This window comes from Gopherus flavomarginatus, chromosome 5 (assembly GCF_025201925.1).
Source record: "Gopherus flavomarginatus isolate rGopFla2 chromosome 5, rGopFla2.mat.asm, whole genome shotgun sequence".
Lineage (NCBI taxonomy): Eukaryota > Metazoa > Chordata > Testudines > Testudinidae > Gopherus > Gopherus flavomarginatus.
The window spans coordinates 88,191,857-88,209,387 of record NC_066621.1 but is presented as its reverse complement, the minus strand read 5'-3'; the positions used below and the strand labels follow the sequence as shown (position 1 = coordinate 88,209,387).

At 41.4% G+C, this 17,531-nt stretch overlaps 1 protein-coding gene across 1 annotated transcript in view; it reads right to left on the bottom strand.

The window, feature by feature from the left end:
- The window catches only part of FUT8 (fucosyltransferase 8), a 256,259-nt gene that overhangs the window by 182,934 nt on the left and 55,794 nt on the right, over positions 1 to 17,531 (bottom strand). The window contains exon 2 of the mRNA XM_050953517.1: positions 7,082 to 7,103. The gene's annotated coding sequence lies outside the window, so the exon portion shown is untranslated. The remainder of the gene's footprint in view (positions 1 to 7,081; positions 7,104 to 17,531) is intronic.

Sequence of the window (17,531 nt, the reverse complement as noted above, 5' to 3'; positions counted from 1 at the left end):
CATGAAATGGATATGTGCAACACATCTCAAAGAAAAACAGTTACCGAACAGGTATGTAACCATCTTTCCTTCTTAGAGTGCTTGCACTCTTTCTACTTCAGGTGACTCATGAGCAATCCCAGACAGAGGAGGGTATCAGAGTCTACCTGAACAAGAACGCCAATGCCACTCTTCCAAATCTAGCATCATCTCCTGATAATTGAGAGAGCGCATAAAGAGTGGTGAAGGTATGAACAGATGACCAAGTTGCAGCCCTGAAAATGTCACTGATGGCTACATGACTTAAAGCAGACAACACTACTTGTGCCCTTATAGAGAGTGCTAAAACACTTTAGGGGAAGGAACCTTAATGATATCATAGCACCGATGAATGCAGGAAGGTATCCTCTATGAGATGACCAGTTGTCCTCTTAGCAAAGGAGACAAATAGACTGCTTAGATGTTACTGATTTGTTAGATGTAGCTGGATTCTCTGATTCTTATGGTACATCCTAGAGACTGGTCCAGCTACCTGGGCCGTTAGTACAACCCTGGTGGAACTAAGAATGGAACTGCTTTCTCTCCAGGGCTGGAGTGTTAATGCCTAGTGATTTAAGGATTGCCTTAGAATCTTTAGCAGAATGCAAAGCTTCATCTGTTTTCTCAGGGAATAAGTTTAGGTACAATTGACCTGGGGTTAGCGACTGGTCCTTTGGGACTGGAAGTAACCTGAATATAGTCGTGGTTCTTGGCATAAGGGGTCATCTATCACAAAGGTATACTCACCTGAGCAGAGAAGCAGATCAGCGTACCCAAGGAGAGCACCTATAACTCCATGTTTAGCCAGGTATAGAGCCCAAGGCATGTACACACTTGACAATTGGTTGCGGAAATCTAAATATAGAATTCACAGCCAATTTGGGGTTTGTACCCTGGTTCCCAGCAGCCTGTCCTGAGGTTGGCATTCACTCTTGAAGCATTACAACTGCAGCCAAAAAGCATAACACAGTGACTGCCATTATCCTTACCTGAATTGCTGAATCCACCTAATCTAAACCAGCCTGTAATGACAGTCTTGATTCCCAGAAGCTTTCACTCACAAGTGCTGTATACTTCTCCTTAGAATCATCTAGCAACTTGTCTATACATTTCAACATTTTGACAATCATAATGAACTATGAGAGCATGATGATTTCCAATTCTAAACTGCAATCCTGGTAACAAATAAACCTCTCTCCCAAACAGATCCAATATTTTATATCTTTCTCGTTGGCAGTAGATTTAGATCGCCCTATCTCACCTTTTGATTCACAACCATCACTACCAAAGAAGCTGGGGTTGGGTGTGAATAAAAGTACTCCTGTCCCTCAGAGGGGACTTAGTACTTCTCTGTTCTTCTGGCAGCAGGCCTCAGTGATGAGGGAGTTTGCCAAAGGATTTTGGTAGACTCCAAGATGTCCTCATTAACATGTAACGCAACTCCAGCAGGCCCCGCAATATGCAAAATATCCCTAACTTCTGTGGGTTGTCCTCAGACCAGTTCAATTCGTACACCCAGGCAGGTAAGGAGACAAAAGTGGGAATTTTCTGAAATAATTTTTATGGATGTTCTGCACAGTAGTGAAATATTTGACTTGGTACTGTACCCAATGTGTGCAGAAGGGTTAAAAATGCTGCTACTGGGTTAGAGCCTTTTGAAAAGGCTGTGTGAAGTCCCTGAAGATACTTCTGGGAATGATCTGATCACTGAAGAGGGTAAAAGGCTCTGAAACAAAAGAGCTCCTCAGTGGGACTTGCTGGACAAAGCTCAGTGAGAAGCAGCAATGCTGGCACCCAGAGACTCAGTGTCGCAGGCACAGAGGAAGCGTGGCCTACCCTTTGAGGTCTGGCACACCAAAGGAGTACTCTAATCTAAGGGAATGTTTAAAGTCAAGGGAACAGTGCCTTGGGGGAGATTTAGTAGTGTAAGATCTAGAAGACGAGAACCACCTGGAGTCCAGAGGAATTCCCCATGGATTCCAAAAGACCTCTCTTTTACCTAGTACAGTACCAGGTCCCAACCCCAAGACATCCTATTCCTGGACCCACTCTTATAAGAATCACAGTGCTAACGCCTTGACCTGCATGAAGAGGAATGAGGAGATGCTCAAGACCTTCGGCAGTGGAATCTTGAAGCATAAAACCCCACTTCCAATTCCAACTCTGAGGAAGAGTAAGCATAGTCTAAAGGCCAAGGAGGCAGGAGACTGGGACCAGAGGAAGCATCCAAGATTTTCCTGTACATCTGGCTGGCTCCACACAAGACTTTCAGATCCTGCTGGTACTGACAAAAGTTCAGTCCCAGATGGCTCCTGAGGAAGATACCAGTACCAGTGCTTGTATGGCAGGAATAGTCAATAGCTGGACCTCACCTTGCATCAGTGGTCAGCACCAACAGTCACAGGAGATCCCTGCTGCACTGTATGTTTCAAGTGTTATTGGTACCAAAAGAGTAAGATGTATCATATATGCCATAGAAGGTACCAGCAATGTCTCAGTGGTACAACATGAGGTGCCTGTGTCAACAACTCTATAATGCTAGAATGCAGTACCAGGGAGTGCCTAGCAGGAGCTCCAATCTCTGTGCTGGTCTTTTAGTGAGAGTCTGTTTGGGACTAGCACTCAAAGATGAAGAGGGCTTCTTCTGGCTACAAGAGGTTCAAGTGTTAGACTTCTGATGCTGCTTGCAAGATACCAGAGACAGAGAAAAGTGTCTTCTCACCAGCTCTCTCCACCAAAAGATGTCATCAAATTTGGTGGCATACTCTGAGACCGAGTCAAGTTCAAACCCTTATGTACCAAATGGCTGGGTTCCAAAGGGGGTCACAAAGCTACTTCCATCAGGATAATCTCGAAGTCAAACATCCATCAACTTCTGAGTTGTGGTCTTAAACCCCTACAGATATGACACTTGTGCCTCACATGTCCTTCTCCAAAACATTTTAAGTGGAGAGAGTGAGGATCACTCACTGGTTAGATTTGAGACAGCCAGAATAGCATTTAATCCCCAGAGACTTGGGCAAATCTCGACAGTAAGCTAAAAGCTCAATGAAAAGTAAAATAAAAATCAATACCTTTTCCTACTATACTAAAACTATTTACAATAACAAAACATTTAGGAAAAGATTCTCTACAGACAAAATGGGAAAGTGTGAAAGAAGTTCACACATGCTCCAGATACCAACCAGGGTCAGTGCGAAGGAACTGAGGGGGATCAGTGCAGCATCACTCTTCATACCCCTGACGAGCAGCATGAGTGCACAGGGGTGGGTGTGCCACACCACCTCAAAAAGTAGTACTATGAGAAAAAAGATCTCCAGCTTCAGTGCACTAGTGTGCACACATCTGAAGCAGAACAAACACTTGAAGATGAATAATTGACTCTGGATTAATAGATACACTTCTCTGTTTCAGTATTTAAATTCATATTTTCCATTATAAATTAATTACTTTAGAAACACTAAAATTCTAATATATTTTAGCCATGTATAACATTATATGAATCTGTTTCTTATTATTTCTGTTCAAACAGCTGTGAATGTCAGCTTGTGAACTGCATCTCAGCAGATGTGCAGTTCCATGTACAATGTACATCACAAACAAAATGTACATATTCCAGTGTGACCTTCATACAGGCTTATGCCACTATTCACACTTTGCTTTTGAAGCCACAATCCGTCATTGATAATCCTGCCTCCCACCTAGAAAGCAGGGAAGCAGCACTTTTAAAATAGATTGAGTCTGTTTGATGGATTAAACAGGATATGTTCAGATAACAAGCACTGAGACAAGCATGTCACCCACTGTACATGAGACAGTACCAAAAGTCCCCAACTGCAGGAGATGGGACACTAGATAGGGAGGGCTCTGAGTTACTACAGAGAATTCTTTCCCAGTTATCTGCCTGGTGGGCCTTGTCCACATGCTCAGGGTCTCACTGATCACTATATTTAGAAGGAATTTCCCCTTGGGTCAGACTGGCTGAGACCTTGTGGTTTTTTCACCTTTCTCCATAGCATGGGGCATGGTTTAAACTAGTGTAAATAGTGAATTCTTTAAAAGCAGCAAAGAATCCTGTAGCACCTTATAGACTAACGGACATTTTGGAGCATGAGCTTTCGTGGGTGTACATGCATCTGACGAAGTGGGTATTCACCCACGAAAGCTCATGCTCCAAAACATCTGTTTATAGACTAACAGATGTTTTGGAGCATGAGCTTTCGTGGGTGAATACGCACTTCGTCAGATGCATGTACACCCACGAAAGCTCATGCTCCAAAATGTCTGTTAGTCTATAAAGTGCCACAGGATTCTTTGCTGCTTTTACAGATCCAGACTAACACGGCTACCCCTCTGATACGTGAATTCTTTGTAACTTTAAATCTTTAAACCATGATTTGAGGACTTCAGTAACTCAGCCAGAGGTTAGCGGTCTATTACATAAGTGAGTAGGTGAGGTTCTATGGCCAGCAACATGCAGGAGATCAGATTAGATGATCATGATGGTCCCTTCTGATTTTAAAGTCTATAAGGCTATATGCTCAGATGACTAGCAGTGAGACAAGCATGCCACCCCACTGTATGTAAGACAGCTTAGTTCTTCAGTGTTCAAAGGAATTATTTTCCTTACTCTCTCCCTTAATATAGACCCTGATCCTTTAATTGACTCCATGTAAGCACAGGGGCCCTTAGAGAGTCAGTTGCAGGACTGGTGCCCAGTTGTCCTCTGTCATGGCATAATTCCCCCCTCTGAACCTTAGCGTCCAAAAGATGGGGTACCAGCATGAATTCCTCTAAGCTCAATTACCAGCTTAGTACTTGTAGCGCTGCCACCAACCAGGAATTCCAGTGCCTGGTACACTCTGGTCCCCACAAAACCTTGCCTGAGGACCCCCCAAGACCCAGTCCCTCTGGATCTTAACACGAGGAAAGTAAACCCTTCCCCTCCCTGGGTTACCCTGGAAGATCACTGTGATTCAAACTCCTTGACTCTTAAACAGAGAGGAAAATTCACCTTCCTCCCTCCTTCTCTCTCCGCTTCCCAGACTCTCCCTGAGAGAGAAAGTAATCCTAACACAGAGAGAAAATTAACCTCTCTCTCCCCCTTCCCTCCTTTCTCCCCACCAATTCCCTGGTGGATCCAGACCCCGTCCCCTGGGATCTCACACCAGAATAAAAAAAACAATCAGGTTCTTAAACAAGAAAAGCTTTTAATTAAAGAAAGAAAAACAGTAAAAATTATCTTTGTAAATTTAAGATGGAATATGTTACAGGGTCTTTCAGCTATAGACACTGGGAATACCCTCCCAGCCTAAGTATACAAGTACAAATTAAAATCCTTTCAGCAAAATACAAATTTGAACTCCTTCCAGCCAAATACACATTTGCAAATAAAGAAAACAAACATAAGCCTAACTCACCTTATCACCTAGTACTTACTATTTTGAATCTATAAGAACCTGTATCAGGGAGATTGGAGAGAAACCTGGTTGCATGTCTGGTCACTCTCAGAACCCAGAGAGAACGACCACCAAAATCTAACAGCACATACAAAAACTTCCCTCCCTCAAGATTTGAAAGTATCCTGTCCCCTGATTGGTCCTCTGGTCAGGTAACAGCCAGGCTCACTGATCTTGTTAACCCTTTATAGGCAAAGGAAATATGAAATACTTCTGTTCGATCAACTCTTACTTATCTGTTTATGACATCCTCAAAAGATAAATAACATACTGCACCTGTACTATATATCTGTATTTGTACTTAGTGCAAAACTATGAGTCTTCAATCTACTCAAAACATCCCGCTTCCTTCTCTTATATGAAATCAGATCACTTTGGAGGGGTAACAAGGATTCACTTTTCATCATGCATTTGTCTGCATCTGTGTAAATTATCTCAAACTCAATATTTTTGTCATTTAGTAAAACTAACTAATTATATAATAAGACAGACTGAACAGCAACACTGCATTTTCATTCCATTACTGGCTAGCCCATTTTCTGGTCATATTATGAAAGAGGTGGAGGGAAATGAACCCTAAATCATCTTGAAAATATTCACATCGCACAAAGAAGGAAAAAAATGTGCCCTTCTGGTTACAAATTTCAGTAATCACAAACCATTTATTTGAAATCCCTTGGAAGAAAGATTAAAGGACATGATCATAGTACTTTGGGCTGAAAATTTAGATTTGTTTAATGCAGTTTTTGTTACAAAGTCTACTAATAGAAACCTTTTATAATCGTAATAAAAACTTTGTAGTGTAGATTTAAACATTCCTCTGCAGTGTCTGAAATCCAAACATCCCAATAGTACAGTAGAACGAGAATCAGAAAGTGAAATTTAGTAAACAGCTTCAGTGGTAAAATGATAAACATGTTTTTTTAAAAATCCTCATACTCAGATTAAAGTGAACACTTGGTTGTGTGTTGATTAAATCGTGCTGTTATGAGTTGGCTATACTGCCATTTTTCATTCAGGATTAATGTAAAGAGGTGATTGAAATAACAGCCATCAAATGGAAAAATCAGTTATTCTTCAGTCACTTCTACTCACAACATCCCAAATCTGGCTAGCCACTTGGGTCAAAAGGGATAACAATATTTTTAGACATCCTAAACTCAGACAATTCTCAACTGACTTGCACCTCACGAAATCACTTACACTTGTATAAAGTGAGTGTAAAATACAGCAATGAGTATTTTGGTAGTGTTTTTACACATGCTCCCTGCACTCTATTTGCAGATGTGTAAATGATTACACTAGGTGTAGGAAAGCAGTAGAGAATCAGACCCACTGTATTTCAATTTGCAGCCGATATTTGAATGGATAATCCTCAACAACTTGTTATTCAAAATTATGAAGAGAAGCAGTCATGATAAAACAGTCATTTTGAACAGTTGACAAAACACTGCAAAGGTTTAATATTTAAAATCAGAATATGTAAGAGTATAATGAAAGTATATGTCTCAATTATGGTACCAACCTGTGTCTTTTTTCTTCCATGGAAGGTAATGAGGATTTTCTACCACATGAGCTGTGTCACATGTATCTGCTTCTCTCCTTGGATTTTATGACAACAGTGACCTGAAACAAAACAGTAATAGCTTGAATATACAACCCATGAAAACATTTCCACATAGGGCCTGATTTTCAGAAGCACCAGTAACTCCAACTGAAGTGAAAACGAGCTGCAGATGCTCAGGATCTCTGAAAGCCAGGCCCATAGTTTCTTTAGAGTAATAAATCACATTTTTTCATCATAAGTGCTCAACTATACCATGAAAAATCTTTATAAGACTATTAGTAGAAGAAGCATCACCTGTGTGAAGTAGGAACTGACTTCTCACTGCATATTTCAATTGTTTGCAAAGGTAGAGAGTTCACAACCTCAATTATCTTCAGAAAATAAATAACTTTGTGAAAATGTTGCTTCACTTTAAATTTCTAACTACAGGTTAATCAACATCTGGTGATAAGTGTTAAATTCCTTCCCTTTCTCTAACATGTAGGAGTTCTCATTTGACCCAGTGAGCTACTATTGCTGTAGCCATGTACTTTCATCTATACCCCAATATCAATGCCATTACATCACCAGCACTAGCCAGCAGAGAAGCAGACGGTCTACTTCTGCCACAGCATTTACCTTCACCCGTCAGCATACAACACATCCATTAGAGCATTCTGCCATAGTTGCTTTGTCATTTTCACTGCACAAAGTACAATTACTTGCCTCTAGTATCATAACTGTTTTGCCCTATGATTATCATTAGTCTTCAGAAGTCTAGTTGTCGATGGATGTCAGCACAAACGTACCAAGAATTAAAAATGAGTTAAGCTTTCTAATAGAAAAAGTCAACTGAAATTGACAGTTTCATAATTCTTTTTCCTACAAAGACATTACAAAGTAATTCTTGTATATAATAATTGGGACTATTTTATGGCTATCACTGTCATGGATTACATAACTTTTATGCTCTTTTTAAAAATTGGTGACTTGACATTTTTGGAGTTTTCCATATATATAAGTAGATGTGACAATAAAAACATGAACCAATCTAAATAAGAAATTTGAGGACTGCCATTTTAAAAGTTCACAGATTTTAAGGCCAGAAGGGATGGAGCTCACTAATGTGGTATACAAAGGTAACAGTTCCCTATTTTTGCTAAGTATTCCCCTGCTTCTACATCCAAGGATCATGTTTGTCCTTTCTGCCACAGCATCATGCACTGGGACCTTATCTTCACTTTGTTATCCACAGTGATCCTCAAATCCTTTTCAGAGTCACTGTTTCCAAGGTACAGACCTTGCCTTGTAAGTATGGACTGCACTCTTTGTTCCTCAATGTATGAGCTTGTTGCTTAAAGACTGTTTCTAAGTACAACTTCATAGTAAAAATAGGGTGTTTTTGCATAATAAACAATAGTCTCACTTTGTGACTGTTGCTGGATAATAGTGTTCTGTAGACAAAAGAGAACAGTTGAATCTTATGGCGATTTGACGGCAGCTACAATGGTGTTTTCAAATGGATTTTGGACAGGGAGTTCTCCCCTGCATACATAAGGGATGGCATGGAAGAAAGTCTACTCTCAAAAATGTTTTTGCACTAACAGGAGGTAAAAAGACACATACTGCTAGCAAAAGCAAAGAGCAGTTGTCAGCACAATAATTAGAGCAGCCACACAGAGCTCATAAAGCATCCTGAAAGTAAGGCAAAGAAGCTTGTGTTTGATACAGTGGAGAAGACAGAGCTAGTAGAAGGATGCAAACAACATATGATGGGGTAAGAACAAGCCAAAATGATCTTAGCAGGAGCAATTTCAAGGGATTTGTGTGGTGCGGTCAATGTTGCAGTAGTCAAGGCCAGAGGGCTATATCAAAGATACTCACATTATGGGCCTGAGTGATTGGGAAGATGGTGGTGATGTGACTGAGGCAGTGATTCAGGAAGCTGAGAGAGCTTGTGATGAAAAGATCAAAACTCAGTTTTGGCCATGTTAATTATAAGTTAATGTCCTGTCATCCATGAAGAGACGTCAGAAAGAAAGGCTGCAACCCATATTGGAAAAAGGGAGACAAGTTCAGAGTGCAGAGGTAAACGTGTGAGTCATCAATGTAAGACGTATGCAGTGTTGTTGTAGTCATGTCAGCCCCAGGATATTAGACAGACAAAGTGGATGAGGCAATATCTTTTATTGGACCAACTTCTGTTGGTGAGAGAGACAAGCTGATGAGTTACACAGAGCTCCTCCTCATCCACCTTGTCTCGTCAATGTAAGATGATAGTCAATGCCATGCAAGACCACCCAGTGATAAGATGTGTAGTAAGATGAGGCCCTGAAACATAAACCCTTATCAGAGGCCTGGTATGAGGCCTAAGGCCTGAACTCAAGTAATGGTCAAGATTTGCTAACATAAAGTAAAGTTAAGCTGTGAGCCAGAGGCAGGCCCGGCTCACAGAAGCTGGCAAGGAAAGGGCTGATGCTGCAAAAACAGACATACCTAAAAGGTACTGAACACTAGATATCAGAACATTCGCATACTTGTACATTCCACACAGATAACAAGGAACAAGCTGACACATCCCAATGACAGGGCCAAAAGGGTAATAGGATGGATAGAGTTGTTTTGTTCGAACCAACACGTACAAGGTCAGAGGTGGCACCTTACTACGTAGAGGGGTTGTACCTTGTTACGTAGAGGGATTGCACCTCAATACACCAGGAGTGATGTGTAACTTGTTTGTACCTCTGTGTAAGAATGCACCTCTGAGTTGATGTCTTTGTCCAGCCTAGGGGGCAGTGGAAAGTCCCGCCATTGACGGAGTCCACTGTCAGGGAGCACATATGTACTAGCTAGCAGCACCTTGGACTTCTATGCCAGGGAAAGCTGGAGACTGTGTTTCTCTTCAACAATAAACCTCGCCTGACGTGTCTTCATACCTTACTAGAGTCTGTAGTCATTGGGGGTTCTCTTGGGGTCTGCTGTGTCAGCTCTCTGCGCAGAGCCGGGGCAGCACACAGAGGGAACACACACACGCAGCCAACAGATATCAACATTGAACAGAGCAGAGCACCACATCGGGAGCGTCTGACGACAAGATGTAGAGCAAGGTGTCAAACATATTGCCCGCAAGCCGGATCCTTCCTCTATTACCCTTTATTTCAGCCTGCAGCTGCCTCAGCAATTTATAAAAAAGGCAGCCATCCTGCAGCTGCCTCCCTACCACAGCTCAGAGAGCCCAGGAAGGACCCAGAGCAGGAAAAGCTGAGCAGGGAGCTTGTGCCTGGCTGGGCACAGGTGCCTGAACCTCTTCCCCACCACACTACCACCAGTCTTCAATTCCCTCCTGCTGCCTCCACTGTATTGCCATGCAAGAGTGAGTTCGTTCTATCTCACCAAGCATCCCAGCATCAGACTGGCAGACCGCTTCCCTTAGTCTGCCAGTGATGTCAGTCTTTACTATCTATTACTCCATTTCTCCCATAAGTACTTTTGTACTTCCCAGTCTCTTATTCCCACCTCCTTCCTGTTGCTGTCAAATTCTGAAGGACCAGGCTTATGGCAACAACAACTTCCCTACTCCCTATCTCTACTAGTTAACAGAAACCTAATGGAGAGAATCCTCTAAAAAAGTGGAAAGACAAGAGAAGGAAGGAGGGATGAGAGACTCCCCAGAGAGAAGGAAAGTGAGGGAGACAGAAGAGACAAGAAGAATGTTTTTTTATTCTTGTATATTAACATTAACTTCATTGTCATAACAGTCCAGGATACCTTTATGGACTTGCAACTTATTTAAAAAGTTATCTTCTCTCTTTAACACATACTATAATAATTTTGTCAGATAAATGAATTAAACATTTAACACAATATTTTTGCTTTCCTCTGGAAACAAAAGAGGCCTGTGTACAGTAATTTGTATTTTCCACATAGCCTCTTTACAAACTTTCTTAATATTTATGTTCAACTTCTTAAGATCTGTCTAAAAAATCCAGAGAGTAATGAATAGAATTCAAGTTACCTAATATGAAGAAAAATGTCTGAACTAATCTTGCCTAGATATTTACAGGTGTGACTCAAGAGAGAAACCAAATATTTCAAATCTGGAACCCAATTATCCCATTAGCCTAAAAAAGAAGTTTGAGAGTTTATCCTGTCACTTAACCTTCCAAAACAACACACATACAAAAGAATAACTTATCCAGTTTCTTATCAGGCAGCCTACTAGTACAGCCACTTTATTTTGTGTAACAGGGAGATCATGACACATTACAGTACTATTTGAAGGCATATCCCACTCTCATTTCTATTTCTTAAAAGGTAATAAATAATTGATTTGGTTTAAACAGAATCTTTAATGTCACCCAAACCATAGAAGAGATACCTTGGTAAAAGTTAAGAGTCCTGGTGTTAGAGAAAAACAATGCCATAATGCCAACCAGGGTAACAAGTACTGGAGCAAGTTACCTTCTGCTTTGGGGTATTTAGGTTAAATAATTGTATCTAGCTCTTAAAAACAAATACTGAATTTAAAACTGTTACAAAAATCTGACAAAACTATTTAGGTGTCACTATGACATAGTTGAGAGTTTTAAAAATGTGTACCGCAAATGAGTTAGACTTGCAATAATGTGATTAGAAACTGTACCTGCAACAAACTGCAACAATTGCTAGATAAAATAGCAATATGTCAAAGTTTATTTTCACAGTACACACTAAAATCATAGTCAAAAGCTTGTGATTTCCTGCGGGTGTCTTATTTTTTTGTTCTAAATCATAGGTTAAAGGCATGCTGTCAAGCATAAAACAAAACTAATTCAGAACACAGATTAAGTCATTTCTCTTTCACCAGCCTCAATCCTGAAAACATTACTTGAGCCATATGCCGAAAGGCAGTGTTGTACTCCTTTCCTAAACTGTTCAAAAAGACTTTCACGTACTACACTGAAGAACAGAAGTAATCAATGTAAGCCATATTCTGCATCGGCTAAACATTGTGCATAAGAATTAATTTTAAAAAATCTTTTTTTTTGTTTAAAATATTACATAACCCAGGGAGATCCCAAAAATCTCACTACGTACAAATCTGACTTTTCATAATCTGTGGTTCTCAAGTTAAGGAGGCCTAAAACATGAGACTCAAAATGTGAATGTTTTTAAAAGAGCAATTAGTAACTGATCAAAGGGAGAAGTTATTAATCTTGTGCAGTAACTGGAGTTCTTCAAAGCTGATATGAAGGAGTCACTAATGGGATGACAATTTGCTTGGGATTGTGACAGACCCCAGATGTACCTCTGATCCCAAGAGGAATGCATCTGATGTTATGATGATGGAAGGTAGATCTTGAATAAATGAGACTCCTACCCATATCTCTGGGTCCTTCCACCAGATGAACGACTGTAGAACATAGCAAAGAGCAGACACCTGTTTGTCCAGATAGTGCTTGTTTAGTGTATAGACTGTCCTGAGCCATTCTGGAGGCATCAAAGATGTAACCTGGCATGCTGAGTTACAAAAAACACAAACTGCCATGTGCCCTAACAATTAGTGAGAACTTCTTGCTGAGGTTTGAAGACTGAGCTGAATCCTTGAGATGAGAGTCTAGGTGGAAAAATCTGTCTATAGGTAGGTAAGCCCTAGCTGTCACCACATCCAGAGAAGCTCCTATGAACCCCATCCACTGTACTGTCATCAAAGTGGACTTCTCAAGATTGAATTGGAGACCTAAACTATGGAGTGGAAATCTTTTTGCTTGTACTGCTGACAATGCCTCTTGATAATATCAACATCTAGACAATTAATCATTGAGTTAGGGAAGTTGTAGAAAACAGGAAGATGTTGTGACGTTACACCCCATATTCTTCATAGAAATTTGTTGTGATATGAATATGTCATGACTAAGATATGTTTTATGCAAGAGGGGTCATGTAAGGTATCATTGAAAAGGTTATGATCTACTGAATGTGTTTATCCAATTTGTATGCATGTATCATTTCTGTATCTGAAGCTAGGAATACTGACCCTGTATTCAAATGTGCTACTTTGGGTGACACCCACAACTAGTGCTTCAAGTACAACAAAGAAAAAGCCAGACAGGGCTGATGGCTCATCAGCAAAGAAAATGGACTGTGAAAAAGCTTAGTCTTCCTGTGTACACGCCAAACAGCCTGCGAGTAATGGCTGCAGAGACATGTGACTGAGTCACCTGCTATTGGACCCCACCTTGGAATGCCAGTGTTTTTCCACTGAAAGAAAAAAGGGTTCCCGCCATACAGAAAAGCTATATAAGGCAGGAGAGTGACATCATCGTGGTTCTCCTCTGCCTCCCCACCCAAAGAAAAACTGGGAAACACCTGGAAACAAGAACTGAACTGGGGGGGGGAAGAGAAGAGCTAAGCCCAGGCTAGAAGGGTGTCTAGCCTGTGAGTAACAATACCTGAAGTTTCAAGCTGCACACCAGTGCAGCTGGTTTAAAGAATCTTTGCAATCTGCTTGAAACAACATTTAGAATGAGAAATTACAGCACTATTTGTAGCCTATTTCTTTAGTGTAATAAGTTTAGTTTGCATGTTTTGTTTTATCTGCTCAGTAATTTGCTTTGTTTCCGTTTGCTATCTCTTAAAATCTGCCTTTTATAGTTAATAGATTTGTTTTGTTTATTATTAAACCCAGTTTGCGCAATTCCAAACGGGGTCAGGGGGCAAGAAGTTGTGCATCTCTCTTCACATTGAGGGAGAGGGTGAATTTTTTTGAGTTTGCTCTGTGCAGATCTTTCTATATCGCACAAGACCGTATTATTTCAGCTTTTATGGAATAAAGGGGTGTCCACATGGTTGCTGGCTGAATCCTCTCACACAGCGCTGACCTCAGTCTGTGTCTGCAGCTGGATGTGGCCGTGTGTGTGCGCACTGCAAGAGGCCAGAGAGCCTAATTCAGCTTAACAGGGAGAGGGAATCCAGGCTGGCAGCGCAGGCAGCGCTCAGTGAAACCCCAGTACATAAAGTGGCATCTCAGAAGAGGGAATCTAACCCATCACAGACATATCTTCAGATGATGTGAGTGGGTGGCTAAAACCACCACAATCTTTGAGTCTACTCTTGAGGCAGAGGAGAGGCTGAAAGGGAATACGCTGTACAGGTCGAGGTTGACTCTGAAGCAAAGAAACCTATTGTGAGAGGGATAAATCATGACATGAAAATAGGCATCTTGAAGGTCAAGAGTCGCAAACCAATCCCCTGAATATAGGAAGGGAATTACAGCTGCAAGGGTCACCATCCTGAATTTCTGCTGTTTCACAGAGTTGTTCATGTGTCTGAGATCTAATACTGGCCTCCATCCCCCGATTCTTTTTGGAAACCAGAAATTACTCAGAATAAAATCCTTTCCCCCTCTGCTGAACTGGAATTGTTTCTGTAGCTTCTAAGCATAGAATACAGGTGACTTTCTCTCTCACCAACTGATCATGAGATGGTTCCCTAAAAAGGGATGGGCCAGAGGGGTGGGAAGGATGGAAATGAAATGGATGGAGTAACTGGACATTATGACCTCTAAAACCCATCTGTTGGATGCTATGGTCTCCCAGACAGGTTGGAATTGGGGAGGTAGTATCCAAAGGAGGTAAGAAGGATGGGATAGTGCAACAGTAAATCCCTGTGGATCAAGTGGTTCAGATTTTTGACCAAGTCATCAAAACTGGTGCTGGGATGATGTGGGTGGCTGAAATGGCAATCCACTGTGGCAGTAGCTAGCCTCTTTTTGGACTATCTTGGTCTCTTGGCTGGAGGTTCAGGCGGTCTACAGAAAGTAGAGAAGCGCGCTGGGGGGGAGATCTCTGTCGTATTTGAGACTTGCTAAATTTTCTTTTATTCATAGGTATAGAGATCCCAAGGAAGCTAAGTGTTGTCCTCAAATCCTTTAACATGTGAAGGGAGTCGTACACAGAATCCCAAAATAACTTGTGACCATCAAAAGGAAGGTTCTTTATAGTAGATTTTACCTCCCTAGGGAAGTTAGACAGCTGGAAGCAAGATGCTCATCACATCACAATCATGGTGGAAATGGACTGGGCTGCAGTATCAGCTGAATCTAAGGATATCTGTAAAGATGTCTTTGCCAAGAGCAGACCTTCATATATGATGGCCTTAAATTGTTCACAGTACTGTTGCGACAAATATTCAATAAAAGTGCTAAATTTGGTACAATTGAGGTAATCACATTTTGACATGGACATCTAATGACTTATGCTGCAAACCAGTAGGTTTTTGTGACAAATGATCAAGATGCTTCTGGGCCTTGTTGTGCTTTGCTGCCTTACAAATTCATTAACTGCACCCACAACCAAGGAATTCAGTGCTGAATGTGAGAATAAAAATTCCAAATCCTTGACTGGGACACATTTTTGTGGGCATATTTGCATGTAGGAGGTGTTGTGCCAGAAGCTTGCCAGATCACCCTGGCTAGCTCTAGAAGAGCCTCATTTAACCATAGTGCCACATATGTTGACACTGATGCATGTAAGAACTCCAAGAATTTATGATGGGAGTCCTGTACTTCCTTAAGAGAAATCTGAAGCATATCTGCAATTCACCTCCTAGAGCTGCTGAAAGCAATCCATGAAGGAAGGGGGTGAGGGCATTGCAGCCTCTTCTAGAGATGAGAAAATATTCATGTAAGATGTTACCTGCAGTTCAGCCCTTCCTTCTCTCTCTTTAAAATGTTCTCTATTGGTTCTGGTTGCTGAGGAAGGAGAGAGGCATGGGAGAACAAAACTGTCTATGCTCCCTGCAAGACAGACTTGGGGTCCTTAAAAATGATTGGTGATATTGGGCCTATGGACCCCAATAAGTCCACTGAGGCATAGGAGAAGGTAGCCACCATTGGTCATCCCAGCTGGTCGAAGATGGTGGTTGTTTATCCTACCTTCCTTCTGTATGTAGAGAAGAGTAATGTCTCCTCGAACAAACAGGAGACACTAGAACAAAGATCTGTGAGGCAGAATCAAAGTACTCCTGCACATATTAATCTAATGGTCATGAAAATTGTTCTCCCTGTATGGAGAAAGTCAGAGAAGTAAAAGGGTCTCAATGAAAAATTAATCAGTGACCCAAAAGATCTTGGTACCAAGAGGTGCAGAGTCCCAGTAAATGGTGGAGACTCCAGATCACTGGAAACTAAGAGGCCTCCAGTATCTGAACTCCTGTGGTACCAGAGGAATGCTGAAGACTGGTATAAGTATCAAGGTAGGTGCCTGGCTCATCTGCATCCAAGGATGAGCATGCACAGACATTCAGATGTAACAGTCCCGGGTGCCAAAGTAGGTACCAAGGGTACCAAAGAGTCTGATGACACTTTTGTCTCCTGCTTGCATAGACATGACCACCAGAAGCAGAGGAGGTATTCAGTAGAGGCATGACCCTTAGAAGCAGCCTTTGGCATCTTCACAGTACTGGAAACACTTGGCACCTCAAAGGGACTCCTCTTGCGACCACGGGTCTCCAGTGAAGAAGATCTAACATTTCTGTTCCTCGTCATTACGCATTGACTTGGAGTACAAGACTCCCAATACCACTAGCATAGACAAAGACACCATGACCCTGGAGGCTTTTGGTGACTGGGATCTTGAGGTTGCTAGGATAACAGCTGGCCTTCTATGGAGCTTTCAGTGACTGAGATTCTAAAGTAGATGAAGTAACAGAAGTCTTATAGATCTTAGTGACAGGGATCCTGAGGATGCCGGAGCACTGTATACAGGAGATTTCTCAGAGTTCTGGTCTGAACGTGGTTTTAAGGCTTGCTCCATCATGAGGAACCTGAACTTCATCTCCCTGTTCTTACAAGATCTGCTTTTGAATGAAGTGTAGATCTCAATTTGAGGGAATATAAGTACCCCCCAAACACTTCAGACACCAAGAGTGTCCATTACTAACCAGAGTAGCATCCCAACAGGAAAAACAACATTTAAAGCCTGGTGGTCCCATAAAATAAAAGTCCAAAATGCCCTGGCAAACAGGAACAAGAGAAAAGATAAGAATCCCAAAAGGAACTACCTATATACTATAGCTATATACTATCTATCTAACAACAACAAGACACTCAGCAGAAGCAGGCATGCTTGATGCTCTGTCTCATGCCAAAAGGCAGCTCAGAAGGAACTGTGGGAGGTCCATCTGTGCAGTTCTATCCAGCCTCGGTACAGGGCACAGGAATGTATAGCGCATGCAGGGCCTGAATGGGCACTGCTATCAAAAATCTCCGATCAAAGGCTCAAGGGTGCACGTGCACCCGAAGTGTAACACCCACAGGAACACTAAAACTTTCAAACTTACTAAACAGATTTTACTTGAAAGCCATCAGAAAATTCAAGCTTCTCTGTGAAATTACATGCTGAAAATCTGGGATAGATACACTGTATTATTTATACAGTGATAAAAATCAGTGATTGAATCCTTGCTTTAAGAACAACATTGAATTCAACCTTAACTATGAAATCACTACTAGTCCTCTTTAATACTGC